This window comes from Vidua macroura, chromosome 8 (genome assembly GCF_024509145.1).
Source record: "Vidua macroura isolate BioBank_ID:100142 chromosome 8, ASM2450914v1, whole genome shotgun sequence".
Classification (NCBI taxonomy): Eukaryota; Metazoa; Chordata; class Aves; order Passeriformes; family Viduidae; genus Vidua; species Vidua macroura.
The window spans coordinates 21,819,323-21,835,559 of NC_071578.1; positions in this window are offsets into that span (position 1 = coordinate 21,819,323).

Genomic DNA, 16,237 nt, shown 5'->3' on the forward strand with positions numbered 1-16,237 from the left:
CTGCACTCAGTCTGTAACTTCTCTCACAGGACCAGGATGCTGTCCCAGCTTCTGGAGTCTGTCCTACATGTACCACAAAGAAGATGAGCTGTGTGAGGAAAAGGGGCTCCTTTATCTTAATAGTTTCCTTTGTGTGTTGTTATTTTGGCATTACAATCTGTTTATAATTGTAAAGTGTCATTTTTCCTCTATAAGACCCCACTTTATATGGTGTGTAGGGGTGAGCGTGCAATATGGTATAATTCAATTTGTAGAAGTAGCTGTAAAACTGGTGTGTCCTGTCTCTGAGTGCTGATATAGAAACCTAAATAATGGTCTCCTGTGCCTTGCTCTGGGTTTTGGATTTTTTCTTGTTGTGTAAAGGTGTTAGCTATAAATCAGTAAGAACTATGGAAGCCAAAAGTGCTCTACTGATTTACAGATAACTGATTCCCAGAGCAAACTGGAAAGTAAATAGGCCTCCCAGCCTAAATCGTCACCTCCCAGCAAATTTTGACACTTGTGATAAGCAGTTTCCACATGCTGCAACTCTGTTACTAACTCTACTACCAAAACTGCTTTTCTTGTATACAATTAGTATATACACATTATGCAACTAATATACAGTTTGTGTACCAAAATCATACATGGGGAAAAATCATTTATGTTGCTATAAAATAATTTGCTTAATAATTGAGTATCTATATTGACATACAGTTCATACAGGAATTGATTGTTTTTCAGGGTGAGGATGCAAACATTCCAAAAGCTTTCTAACTGTTCTCTCTTTGTTACTTTTAAAATTCTTGTTGATTTGTGATTTAAATATTTCTGAAATTCTGTTGAATTTACTCTAAATTTTGAATGTGATATATAAAGATTTCAGAGTTTGATTTAAAAGATTTGAGGGTAAAATGAGTCATGGAGAAGCAACCCTGCCATAGATTTGATGTTTGACCTTTGACTTTTCTCCACTAAAGTATTGTAAAATGTGACATGAAACATTGTCCATAGGTGTCCAATGGCTCTGACATAAAATGTGACAAAGCTGAAGTATCCTTATCTGCATACTAGTTTTTTATATACTTACACATTTTTTTATTTGCTGTAACCTCCTTCTGAATTATATTCTTTATGAAGTCATATATACACTTGGTTTTGATTTTCTTGGTCTTATTTTGTGGTTTCAGATGACTTTGTTTTTATTTGTTACTTTGTATTACCTTTTACTCATTATAAATAACAAATAGCATGCCAGTTCTCATTCCATCCCAAAATGTCTCAGCTCGAGAAAGTATTTTGCTACAAAGATACTATGCAAACTAGGAAAGATCATGTGTAATGATGGTGGAGTGTAATTGCTGGAGACTCAAACTGATACTTGAGGCACACCAACATATCAACAAATGTGGCTCTGAATGAGTGACTTGGAGCATAAGGCAATACATTTTCAGGAAAGTATGGGAGAGACTGTGATTAGTGATGGGCTTTAAGTTAGTTGATATTCCAGACAAGCCTGTTGTTATTTTTGTGTGTCTAGCTGGATAGAGTTTCAGACCATTCCTGCCGTGTCATACCTTTCTTAAGAAGAAATCTAAATGATTGTGTCTTTTGCTATTACTCTTTCTAAAGATCTGCCTGGATTGTGGCTTTGCTCAACTGGAGAGTTTCAAGCACTATTGGAGTGGCCTTTTAGATAAGCAGGAAGGCAGGATGCAGACTTGGTGAGAGATATAGGTTTGTGTGGCCAGATGAGCCTGGCTCCCAAGTTTGCAGCTTATCCATACAAAAAGTGCCTGCAAGGTGCTGGAAACCTATGTCAGGATTATTTAACACAGAGAACAACTATAATGAACACTCAAAACCCAAGAATGGGATCAAGCCAAATGTAGTTATAATTGGAAAGTGTATGCAGTCTAAAATTTTGTAAAGTATCAAAGTTTCCATCCTGGTTCTGGGATGATAGGGCTGTGTTGCAGTCCCTGCCATTCATCAATCTTTTTGTCTTTCCTAAAAAGGAAATTTGCACTTAAACCACCCATGACTAGAGGTAAACTTACAAATCAGCCCATGGCTCTGTCAGTGTGGCTGTGGCACTGTGCATTTGTTCACTGACCACAGCTGGCCAGTCATGTCCTTCTAGGGTGCTGCAGTCCCTCTAGCTGGCTGTAATTTAAGTTTCATAAATATAAAAGTAAAAATACTAAAGTAATAACTTCAGAGTATAAAACATATTACTTTCACAGTAGAAGATCTAGCCCTTCTTAGTGTATGTCTCACGTCTGTGCCTGTGTCTAGTCACAACAATTGTATGTTTTATAGAGTGAATTATTTATCCACAGATTGTGTTTTCAATATAAATATTTCTGTTTCCTATTCAGCTCCACTGTTGTTTGTGCTCTACTGTTCTTTGTGATGCCACTTGGCCAAAGATGTTTTGTTCACTATATAACTTCATGTGGAACAGATGAATGGACCACATCTATGACAAGTCAGTTGGTGTTTTTGTGGGAGCACTAATGTAAAGGGATGCTTTGTACAATAATTGGAAGTAGGAGTAACAGATGTGAGGCCGTGTCTCCAGCATGGATGGGATTTGGCTTCCTGCTAAGTTAATAGTCTGTCTGTCTAAGGGTCTTGAGCCATTCCTTTTTGTCCTATTGTTTTTCCCATCTCTATCATTTCACTTCCTCTCATTTAGTCACTGATTTAAATTAAGGATTATCTATCAAAGTTATCTGTGTTTCCCTTCCAGAGTCCCTTCTATTAGCATTTCCCATGCCCTACAAATGTAATCTGATGTTTCTTCTTGGTGTGTACTTACATGCACTCTCTCCCTGTGCAACTTTTTATCCTTTTGATTCTTAATGCACCTACAGCATTTGCTTTACCAGGGAAATCCATCTTCCACTCTCCCTAGTACCCCCAGAGGAAAAGGGATGCTGGTCATGCTTGTGTGTGTGTCCTTGTAACATTGACTTCACCTTTCTATTAAATTCTTCCAGGTGCTGAAGATACATTTTATATTGGCAGGATTTAGCTCTCCTACCAGTGTCTCTCTCAATAATTCCTTTTTTTAAGTTTAATTATGTTCTCATGCAATTGCTGTAGGTGGGTACAGCATGTGTATAGTTTGGCTTCTCCTGCTCCCTTCTTTGCTGCTTCTTGGTTTCATTCTACAACTCCCTCCTGGCTCTTACTTCCATCTCTCTCCTAGGTCATACTTCCTTGTCTCTCCCTCTGGATTTCATTTGTATTCCAGGGTTTCCAAAGACAGGCAAAATAACTGCTTAGTGAGGTTAATGATGCCATAAGAAGGACAAATATCCTGGTTGTGTAGGAGGAGGGAGGGGTTTAAAGCTGCCCTCCTATAGGAAAGGCAGCTGGTGTAAGACGATGCATGTTGTATGTCTATTCAATCCTGTGTGATGCTGTAGACTTTTGCTTGTACTTAAGCCCAACTCTGCTCTTTTTCTTTTTAAATGTCCTATTGTCACTGCCAGAACAAATTTCTTAGACCAAACAGCAGTTACCAGCTCTGCAATCCTCTTAAACCCCTGTTTAGCTTTTCATAGACAGCATCTCCATAAGATTTCTGTAGTTCTGGCATTGAATCAATACTTTTTATGAGTGCTCCCATTCCAGATGGATCCACTGAAGGCAAATGCTTCTTGAGATTTAAGATTATTACTTTGAATATCAGGTGCTACTTGTACCTGAACAGAAAGGATTGCTCTTTGTTTTCTCATTTACATATAGTTCAATCTGGGGTAGGTTAGTTTATCTCACATTAAAACTATTCAGTGGAATCAATGTGCAGATTTCAAACATCTGTGTCCCTGACAACAGCACACTGGTGTATCTTTCCTTGGATTGATGGCGTCCTGAGGGCAGGAGAAAATGATGTTTATGATATAAACTAAACAACAGCCTTTGAAGTGATTGTTCAGAAAGTACTGCAGGAAAAAGAAAAGGGAAGAAGCCCCAAGTGTAGTATATTAAAAGAATCTGGGCTTTTCAGAAAGCACAGTTGCTACCCTGTCCCTTCACTCATCAATAATTACAGTATTTTCTTCTCTGCAAGTTTAAGTGCCCCCCAGTAAAAGAACAGAGTAAGATCACCCTTGTCCTTGCTTTCTGGCTGCCTGCTGTCAGTGAAGTCAGGGCAACTGTGTATTAAGGAACACATTGGTAAGCCTGAGATCAGGGCCCCATTTTGCATAGCAAGTTTTAGCAGGTCCTAATATGGAATATAATATATGTCAACCTTTGAAATGTCTTGTAAGTCATTACACAAAAACACAACATTCTTGTGATGAAAGATGGTGTGTTTTGCCTCATGCTGACTTGCAAGGGACTGCTTCACCTGTTAGGTATGGTAGAACCAACTCTTTTAAAAAAATTTTTTTTTCCCTTTTATTTTTTCTTTTTCCCAAAATTATATGTATTTGAATGGTGAAATTTGATACACAGCAGAACTGAGCTAAATGTACTTGAGCTATGCCTTACGTGTACTGGTATGTGAGTGTGGTACATGGGCCTTGAGATAGCAGAATAAAGCGTCTCCCTTCTCTGATTTTAGGTGACTTTTATTTTGAAGAAAAGAGATGCATTTTGCATCAATATTTGATTTTTCACAGTGATGTGTCACTATAATTTTCCTTAACAACAACGTAAGGATGCAGATTTCTGTCTTGGTGGGTTGCTCTGTGTGCAGAGCCTCTTCCTAATGTTATCCTGTCTTTAATCCACCAACCCTGACAGGGAAACATCACATTCCTTTTATCTGTCAGAATGAAATCCTCTTCTCTGAAAAGCTCCTGGATTTCAATTTTAGAAGAAAAGATAAAAGCAAAAATAAAGTGGGGGTAGTAATTCAGACCTTTTCTGGCTAGGATTATCGATTACCCAGTCAAATATTAGATAAGATAATTTGACTTTTGTCATTGAGATGGCATTGCCAAAGCCATTGGTATCAAAATAATTTCTTTTAAGTGCCAGAACTGTAGTGGATGAAAGAATTTCCCCCAATGATGTTCTACTTCTGGTTGTTCTGGACTCTAATTTTCATTTCACATGTATCACTATGTTAGCACAGCCGTGTGACAGCATACTTGCATTCCTCAGGAATGGTGTGCATCACTTGTTTTGAAAGGGAAATGCACTTCAGTGCTTTCAACTGAATTATAAACATCAGAAAACTGGAACCATTTAATTTCATTCCTCCAGTACTTCTGGAAAGGTAAATAATAATAAAAAAATATAGTGTTCTGTGTTATTTTATGCCAAATTACTATAATTCTATGCTAAATTAGGTGTGTGGATACAAACTCCAAGCATTGTGTAATTTGAACATTATTCCAAATACCCTTGCAAAGATATTTCTTCTTCACTTTGGAAATACAGTGTCAATGTCTGAAAAGGCTCTCTATAAGTAACTGGATTCTGAACTCACTTCAGCTGGTTATTGCACTTGCTCTGTTTGAGGTGGCATACCTCCTGCAGCTAGCAAAATTTCTCCTCCACCTGTCCCTGTTCAATATTCTTGTTGGTCTTTGTTTTGCTGGAGTGTGGAGGCATACAGTCAGTGAGTTTATCATGCTTTGTATTTTTATCATCTGCTCAGCTTACCATACAAAATTAAAGATCTTGCACAATCAATATGTGCTCTCATAAATAAGCCTTAGGGTGAAGTGATGCATTAGAGACAGTGGGGTTTGGATGTTTGTAATTGGAAGCAGAGTCAGCTCCTTGACTTTCTATAACTTGCAATGATTCCATGTCAGAAACAGTATGTAGAGATCCAGCATGTGTGCTGGCCCTCTAATGAAAAATTCTTCATAGATTCATACAAGTAGAAGCCAAATTTGACTGTGACTTGTGCAGTCATGTAAATAAAAACCAAAGACGTGGCTAACTTTCTGGAGGGCAACATAGCATGCTTTATTTTGAAGCTGTGAAATCCAGCCTCGCATCTGACATTTGTTACTGCTGGGATGAGAACGCTCTGTTCAGGACACATGTGCAGCCACAGCTCAGGAATACCACATGCATGGTGGGAGTTAGATCCCATCTAGTTTTTAACTCCTCCTACTGAAGAGTGAGCGGCCTTCACTCCTTCTAGTATTTGCAGAAGCTAAGTCCACTCAGCATCTCACTGCTTTGGGCCTTGCATTCCCTCTGGTGTTGGAAAGTGTGAGAGGAATGGAGATTTTAGGTAGTAAATGTCTCATTTACAAGTCCCCCTTTTATTTCCCAGTCTTATTTCTATTTTACATTGATTCTGCATTAAAAAAAACCTAAACAGACTCCAAAAATAGAAGCAGCATCCTTTTTCTACATGTGTTACTACATTCCCAGCATAGAGTTTGAACAGTAGAACTGCACTTACAAATATTATAAAACTAAGTACGTTTTAGGCTGAAGTGGAATTGGGAGGATTTTTGTACCTGCTTTTCCTGAATAAAATAAAATTTTAAAACAGTTAACGTGGAAATAATTGTACTGGGCAACAGAAATCTGACATTTACTTTACTATGATTAAATAGTATTTTTCAGTTTGTATATCTTCTTTTCTTTCAGCTTGGATATAACATCTGCAGTAGAAATACTAGAAGAAACTCATGAGTGTATGTTCTATTATTGTTCTAGTGTTTTATATTGGTGTTTATCTATTTTTGTTTTTATATGTTATATGTTTATACATTTATACTTCTATATTTTCTGTTACTATAATTTTTTATATTCTAGTATTGTTGCACTTTAAAATACCATAAATTTATGTTTTTCTTTGTTGCTGATTTGTAATTCCTGGAGCTAGTGTACCACTAGCAACACAGGCTTCATTTATACCTGTTTGAAAATCTGCCTTTTGCAAAGTGGATCATCTTGAACATCTCTAGGAATTCATACCAGAGACATGCTAGCTGTGCTCCATTTACCCCTTAGTAATCTATAGTTTTAAAGCATCCTGAAGTCTTTGCACTCAGTTAATTATGTTTAAACTCAGTTTAAGTTAGTAAATGTAAGCCTCATGGCACGTGATATAAATTGAGAATTATAAAGTCATTCTGCAGAACTGTCCCTCTTACATTTGTGATGTGTTTTATCCCATAGGAATCCCACTTTAGTCTTTGCCATAGAGCCTCTCTCCAATGCTACTTCATCTCACTCCAAATTACACTTCATTCTTGTAAGGTTTAGTCAGATCCTTTAACATCACTTATATGAGTAAACTTTAGGAATCACATTATGTTATTAAGATGAGAGGCCTGAAAGACATGCAGCTGGTAGCAGGGTACCAAATAGCACTGGTAATGGCAAACAGTGTAGTAGCATTATATATATATATATATTTATTTGTAGTTCTGGGTGTGTTCTGGAGCCTCCAGATCTTTTCACAGATTTTTGTAGGGTATTCCCTTCACAATAAAAGCTACTTGCATGGTCACACCTAAATTAAAAGCATTTGGTGGAAAATTTAGTCATGTCTAATAACTGTAAAATTAAACTCCTTTTGTGCATTAGGATGATGTCTCTTTTATATAGAGTGTGTTGAAAGGTGTGATCATTCTTCTCTTACTCAATTACCTTTATCTTCAAAATCTTTAGTTTGCTTTTTCAGAGTTTCAAAAGTGGTAGTATAAAATCTGTATCCTAATCAGACTAGATAATTATGCTTGCAGAGACCTATTCAGGGTTAGCTGTCTGTACATGACTGAGTCTGCACTGAAGCAGGGATGAATCTGCACATAATGGTTCACCTAAACAAAAGCACAGTATTACTGGGCAATGTTTAATTCAAATGTAGCAATCTATGGCACATCAAAGCTTGATTTAGAGTTGAGACCTTTTGAAGGTTGCTAATACCAAAGAACTTTGAATTTGAAAAGTTTCAGAATTAACTCCAGCATCTGTCTTGAGAGGAGAAGACAGCAGGAGTCATCCAGGGATAATTGTAGCTAGGTTCATCACAAGCTTTGAGCGCTTGGATAGGTGAACTTGAGAGGAAAATGTGCTACTCACACTGTCTCTGAAGTGTGCCCAAGTGCACCAAGTGTACAGCAGCTAAGAAGACCTACTTATATTACAGTTGTGCAGTTCCTGTGCCATTGAAGCCTGAGGCAGGGTCTGGCCAGGGTTTAGTAGACATAAAGGAAAGTAAAAAATTGCATGCTTAGGCTGCAAACCATGAAAAACCATTAGTAAACTTACATCTATGTCTTTTAAACCCTTTGGTGGAAGATTTTAGGCTTCCCCGATATTTAACCTCTGCCCAGGTTAAGTCAAAGGAGGCTCACAAAGCAGAGAACCTATCCCATTATGCACAGCAGAGTAGGAAGCCAGGTATGTGAAAGTCTGCCTGGCCACTGTGGGGATTAAAAAGACAACTTGTGTGTTGGTTGCAAAGAAAATACTCTAGGGCCCACCAGTAGCTGATAGTACGTGTGACTTTGTCCAAGGTTCACTATAAACTTTCCTGCCATAAATCTTCTTTGGGTGATTTATACATGCAAATAACTCTAAGGCATGCCCCAACTCTGTAGGCCATAGGTGAACAGTTGAGTACAGAGATGATGCTTTGTCCCATTTGTAGTGCTAGCTGGGGAATGCTGTACTGCATTTGCTCCAGAGGCAAGCCAGCTATACTCAGGGAGCTCTATGGTTCATAAGCAGCAGTGGTTTGGATTCCCTCTAATATCATCAGGTGTTTTCAGGTTTGATTTGGGTGGTTTGTTGGGTTTGGTTGGTTGGTTTTTGTTTTGCCTTTGTTTGTTTGTTTGTTTGTTTGTTTTGTTTGTTTGTTTGTTTGTTTTTTTAATCATTCAAAGCACAAATTCTAAGTGGCTGAAAATTTGGTTTTGCCTTTGCAGTCTGAGAGCATTATATCAGGGCAAAAAGTAGCTTTTCCAAGGCAGAACTAGAAAGCAATCTCGTCACAATATCTAACTGGTTATGTTTGTATGGTTCTCTTTTCTTATGCATTCTATCCCTTTGTTAAACCTGTGTTATCAAAACAGAAGCAAGCGTGTGAATAAATTTAGTCTGCCCAGCTTTGACAGACACTAAGCAAGCAATAGCTGGAGGCTCTGGGCTCCAGTGTTTGCTGCTGCTGACTTCTGAAGCACCTTTGACTTTGCTGTCCCTACTCGAGCATGCCCATTCGTCCCAGTCAATATTCATACATCATTTCCTGTCACGTGTTCTCTTGCACTTCTCTAACCAGTCTGTCAGGACTTTCATCTTTCTTTTAAACTGTCTTCTGGTACTGGCTTCACACAACAATGAAGAGATTTTAAGGGCAATGTGATTTGCAACTGCAAATCTCTAGAGTGGTTCCTAAAAGCCAGTCAAAAAGCATGTCCATTTTTTCACATCAATAGTCACTTCAAATAGGATCAACTTCCATGGAACTATTTCAGTGGTAAGTTAGCCCCACACTAACTTGTGTGGGTGCCTTATCTGTTTAGGGAAATGAGCATTTTCCCTCCACAGGATGCTATGAGACCAGCATTCAGCAGTCAAGTATGGGTAGAGCTTGAAAGGAACAATTTGTCTCTGGTTGACCTGCCATGCAAGAAGTTGTTAGGGACAAAAACTTGTATAGCACAAATTATGCCCTTTTCAGCATCAAAAATTGTTCTACCAACTGAAAGTGACCTTCATAAAAATGGCAGAATAATGCCTGATTAAAAAAAATAGCCTAGATGTTTAATTCAAAATATATTATAATTTCTGCAATATTTTATTATTTAAAATTATTGTCTGAATATATTGAAGAGCTGTTTATTCCCTATATCCATGTTGTCTGCTCATGGGAATTTTTCCCCAATATTTGGTAAGGTTTCTGTAAGAAACATAAATGGAAACTAAGTGAAAAGTAAAAACTAATGGCTAGTCAAAATACTTATTTTGCCTATAGGCTTTGCTGCTCATGTGAAGAGCACCCATTTTTACACAGTCTTGTTGATGTCATATTTGCAAGCCCATGGGTGCTGAAAAAACCTCATCTGTACAAATACAGCACCCTGTCTTGCAGTTCCTGACAAAAACACCCACTGAAAAGACCTGCCCGTTGCATATGTGGGTCAGACTTCAGTCAACATCGAGCCCTAGGATAATACAGCCCAGGGCTTCATCTGAGACCTTTCCACACTGGTGCTATGTTATTACAGAAATTTCCCTCACAGCTTGGCCAGCTGAAGATGGTTAGTAATATCTGTGCTATTTTATTCCAGTGCAGAGTTCTTTAGACAGTAGACACCCTAGAGATTTAATTCATTAATTTCATAAAAAATTATAACTTCTTTGTTTATATGTTTTATTAACAGCATATTTTCATTGTTGTAATTCTTGTAATAGAAATCCTTTATGAAATGTCTTAGGTGGTCACTTTGTGCCTTTATGCTCCAGGTGCAAGGCTGTATATTTTAATAGGAAGTCTCAAGACCATTTTTCTGGTCTCTGTTTTTCTGTACTTCCAACACTTCATCTGTGCTGCACACGCTGCTGACCCACTTGAAGGTTTCAATAGGGATCTCTCATCAATCACTAAAAGAAACAAGATTACTGGGTCTAAAATTCAGAATAAATCTTGTCAGAAACATTTAATCTTATCCTGCAATCTCTGCATTTTAGAGTGCTGCTTTGAAACAATGTGTTGGGAAGAATGCAGGGCAATTTCTGAAAAGTAGCTACTATAAAATATATTGGAATCATGTATTGGTTCAGGGTGCTGAATGAGTAGTGGAGGAGAAATAGGAAAGGAATGTCAGTATTTTAAGTGTGTGGCTGTTAAGATGGTGCAGGTGTATGTGCCTGTGTCCAAGCCTGTATCTTGGTGTGTATTGTCCTGTGAGGTTTTGTCACCCACAAATACTGTCAGTGATGGCTGCAGTGCTGTGGTCACAGCTGCCTCATCTCCTAACTCCTCCTTTCCTTCATCTCTCTCCAGACCTATCTGCATCTAGAATAGCTGCTAGACTAGATCTTTAGAATAGATCTGCATCTATCCCTCACAAATATTTCAAAGGTGACTAAAATGGTTCACCAGTCTCTGTTTTCTTACAGAAACTTTCTATGTCTGAATAAACTGCTGCATAATAATTTCAACCAATAACAGCTGCAGTCCAGGGATCACAATTTGTGTTGTGAACTCCAGCATAATTTCCCAATTCCTTCAAACTGAGCAAATATTGCTGTAATTGCTTTACAGAATAAGCTGAAATAGAGGTAATTGAAACAGTTTGCTTGGGGTTTTCATGAAAAGAGCTTGTGGGCACAGGCAGAAATTTACGATATCTCCCTTTTCTTAAGTGCATATTGTTACTGCAAAGTTGCAAATTTAGGAAATTCCCACCTGGCCTGATACATGTGTGACTGAGACTTCAACGTAATTCTCTTGTTCTCTTGAACAAGCAGATGTTATATAAGATTAAATGGATGAAAAGTCTTGTTACTGGCTATTGAAAGTATTTGATGATACTTAATCAATTTCAGTGGCAGGATGTAAGTGGGCCCTTCACACTCAAAAGGATCCAAGTCATCCTGGAGAGCATCCCCTTGCCACAAGGATGTTACCTTCTGGCTGGGGCTATGCCTCTGAGCCTGTTTCTGTCAGGTGCCAACCTTTGCTAGCCATGAGCTCCTTGTGCTTTCTCCTCCCCATCTGCATCTCAGCTGTGCCTGTCCCTTGCATCTTCCACTTCAATCCAGTTCTTTCACTCTCTCTCTGCCTTTCCATTTTTTTCCTCCCCGTGAACGTTCCCTCCTCCTAACTGCACATTCACACAGGAAAAGAAAACCATAAATCTATTGTGATATCTGAGGTCAAGGTATACTTTATGTTGGAGAAACTTCCAAAAGTGCCTCTTTCTGTCTCCTTTTTCATCTTTATAATAAGTAGCTGGTAGAATCTGCTGCAATGATCATAATAGATAATCTCTTCTATTATCTATTGTTTCAAAGCAAAAAATTGGGTTGTTAACCTATGAAAAGTAACATTACAGCTGCCTCAATCTCTTATAGATATATCGTTAACGTGAGTTCTAATGAATTGATGTATTTCAAGTAATTTCAAGTAGCTGAAAAAAACTGTATTTATTTGAAAATTGTGAAGGTTTTTATTTCATTTCTTGTGCATTCTCTGAAAGTTCCAGTTTTGAACACCAACTTCAATTACTTTGTAATTCAATTACTTGTAATGCATCTAGCCTTTGAATATAAGTTGAAGTCAGTGGTACTAAAATTCAAATCTAAGATGTTCTTAATCAGCATTTAAAAATGTGTGGTACTTTGTATGAAATCCCAACTCAGTCCCAGAAGAGAAGCCTCTCTGCTTTTTTTGTAAGTGAACTCCAATTCCAGTGTTTCACTGAGGAAGTGAAATATATATGATTGCTTTACCTCTGATTATTTGTAAACAGAGACTCAGGATGCAAAACTGTAGATTGGAAGAATCCTACGTTTAATTATTTGGAGCCATTTGATCTTTATCTTTTGGGTCTGTGCCAAATTAATTTTTTCTTCTCCTACTCTGTGTATGTAACACATAACATTACAACCTAAAGTTTAGCTGCTTTGTTCCTTTTTACTTCATAACCTTTATAGGGCTTTGCAAATTAAATTTAGTGATTAAAACAGACAAGTTTCTTGAACACAAATTATGGCCTATCTTAGAATGCATGATCTGTTTCATAGCCATTACTGTGACTAAGTGGGTTGTGTGGCAGGAGACTCAAGACTCTAGCTTAATAAATCATTGCCCGCTTGGTCAGTTTTAGGCATGAAAGAACAAAAGCATAATATAATTTCTGGTTCAACTAGAGGATTATCAAGAAAGATTTGTGAGTTGTGTGCAGCCCCCTATCCTTCTGGGAAAGAAGGTATTCTAAGACTCTTATCTTCCCATGAATAAATAAAACAGCCTTGCTAATTAAAAAATCCTTTCTTGATAACCTGCAGATTTATTTTCTGCTATAGCTAGAACATGGGTAGCACAAGACAAAGCTGAATACCATTGTGTAGATCTCCCAGAGGGAGGCAGGCAGTGTGTCAAGGAGCCTGTGCTTGCTTTGCAAATGGGAGGTTTTGGAAACTGTGCACACCTTCCCCATCTGGATGGCCCTGCCATAGACTGTGAAACTGTCTTAGTAAGAAAGCAAAAACAACTTACAGAAGTTCTAAGAGACATTCAGCTGAGTGATCTAGAGTTTCAAAAATGCAAAATATATTTGCACAATTGAATGAGAATTTCTTTAGAACTTAAATTAGGATCTTGAATGCATACAGGGGAATGAGGATGGTTTAATCATAGATGAATGAAGTTTAACTTATTTGAATGTCACTCTATGTCTCTGCTTCTAATTGTACCATATGGTATCACCTAATAAGAGCCAAGTGCAGATGCCAGTTACATCAGAGTATGATATATTATAAAGCAATCAAATTTGAAGTGAAGATTTATGATGGAGCTCTTCTTTGTTAAAATCAAGCAAACAAAAAAGTCATCTGATCTGTTACGGTCACTGAATAGGCCTCTGCCTTAAAGGTCCTATTCCAAAAATGTTCCTTGGTGCGCATCCTCCATCCCTAGGAAGCCTCATATGGGGTTAAGAGCTGAGGGAAGTGTTCCAGAGGTTAGGCCTACCTTTGTGCTGTAGCTAAAATTCTTTGCTCAGGAAGAACAAAGTGCCAATGTCCTGAATGAGCTGAGGGGCTGTACCCTGCTAGTGTGCAGCTGATGGAGCTGGAGTGCCTGATATCCCAGTGCTGCTGGTAAGTGAATTTAGGAGCCCCACTTTGAGATTATTGCTACATGTTAAGGAGGTGGAAAAGACCATTTACTAATTTAATTTTAAAACCTGTTTAACCCCAGGTAGGGAGTCTTGTTTTGGGCACTATGTTTGAACATATGACTGTGAATATTTTTGAGGAGATACTTAATCACAAAAACCCAAAAAGTGAAGGAGAATCCTTTGCCTACTTTCATGTCTGGATAGTAGTATGTGGTTCTAGAAAACTTAGACAAACTTGAAAATTAAATTGGGTGCCAGTCCGCTTACTTATCCTGCCTGTGTATACGTCATCATTAAAAATTAATAGCTCGATCAGTAAGGTAATGGTTTTTTTCCCTACATTGTCTTCTCATTATTTACATCCAGAGTTCACAGTTGTATTTCAGTCACAGTAACTCCTCAGAAGCTGCAAAACTGTCATTTCTTTCCCTGCTTTGTTACAGGATAGGTGGGGAAATTCACATTGGTTTTATTTTACTTTTTTTTTAAGTGAGGAAAAATCAGCATAGCTCTCTATTTCCTTTTTAATACCTCCAAATGACTACCAAAACCTTTAGAAATACTACAAATAATGGTAAAACATTGGCACTTGTTCCTGTATTCAGAGAGAAGGCATTATAGTTGGTGTTAATTTGCTTGAGGTGGTATAAAACTCAAAATAACATGGTAACACTCTTGGGTTTAAAAAGTAGCTACTTGCAAAAAAATTCCAATAAGTTTGAATTTTAGTGATCTGTTCAGCCAATTGAAGAATTACTCTTTAGAAGAACTAATCTGATATTATTTGAAGCAATTTATCATTCAATATCAGAGCAATATCCTGCTGGAACACCAGGAGGACATCAGCGTTCATCTGCAAACAGGATTCAAACAGTAATTTCTGCTGTTGCCAGTTAGGGAAGCTTTAAAGTAACAGTCACCAGGAATAATCTGCAGGTGAAGAAATTGGAACACATGTGCTTTCTGACTGTAATTTGACCTGTGTGCAAGCATGTAAATCTCCTGTTATTCCCAAACTGAATAATCCTTGGATAAAACCAAAGCCATCAAGCGGAAATACTAGTCAGAAGTATGTAGCACTGACAGTACGCAGAGCTCGCTCTTCTTCTCTGGCTTTTGTTGCATGGCTTGCTGAGCGAGGGGTGAAATAAAACAGTTCCATGAGAGTGTGTGAATCTTCAAGTACAACAGAATGATCTGTCCAGACTGAAAATACAGGGAAAGATGAAACAGGAAGGAGATCAGGGTGGATGTACAGGGTCTGAGACAACACAGCAACTATGCTTCTCTCCTGCTGAAGAGAAGTGTATGGGTTTGATCAGATGGGTTAAGCTCTGAACTGAAGGATTCCTAGTTCCTCCTCACGTCTGCCTTTGGAGACCAGGATATTCACAAAGTATTTTGTTACAAAAGTAAAGCAGTGCCCTGGCAAACTCATGCCATACGTGACATGAAACAGATCCTCCCAAGTGGAACACAGCATACATTTTCCTTTCAGTTTTACCCCCAAAGAATTTTCATTGTTCCTAATAATTTAATCCAGGTTTTCTCCTCTCTCTGCATGTTATTTACAGAAGTAGTTCAATGTACAAACTCATTTGTCTACTTTCTTTCGCTGCTAAAAATTTTCAGGGAAATGATTGGAGAAAGTTAAGCATAATTATTGTTCAGATATTTGTCTGCCTTGTGAGACTACCCTGCCTGGAAAAATTCTCATGATGATTTTTCTGATAACTCTCTCTGTGAAGAGTCTGTTGTTGGGCTTTTGTTGCCTGGCCTATCCAGGCTCCTTGCAGACAGTGGAGAGACCGAAATTTTTCCAGAGGGGAAAATCAAAGCATCTTTATTACACACCTCTTGTAAATTGCCCTCTCCAGAGACTGGTCTCTTCCATTTATTATAGGTGGAATAGAAAACTTGTGTTGAAACAGCAGTGCTGTATCCCAGGGCGATTTTTTTGCATAGCCATTTTTCAGTTTACTCTCTTAAAAGTTGATTTAGCTACATCTTGCCAGGACTAGCTGGGGTTATTTCTGGGAATGAGTGTAAGTAGTCCAAAAAACCACATGGAGTTCTGTCAGGTAGAGTTGCCTGTTGGAAATCTCTTATTAGGCTGTAAGGTGATGAGCGTTTGAGAAAGTCTCTGTGGCCTCCTGCAGTGAGGAACCCCTGGAACAGCTGTATCTCATGAGAAGTTGTTGATCCACAGTTAGAAGTGTTAGGTCTGTATTTCTGTGGGGCAGTACCATACTTATGGATGAAAGGAAGCCTGTTACCTAAAGAAGGTCCTTGTTAAAGGACATATGCTTGACAGCTGAGTTGTACCTAATAATCCTGCTAAAGGCACTAGCTCAACAAGAGGAAAAGCTTCAGGATGTGGCCTAAGGTAAGAAGAGGGCATCATTAATGTTGATATTTTTAACAAGAACAGAGCTGTCTGTTTCATGATAGCATATTCTGAT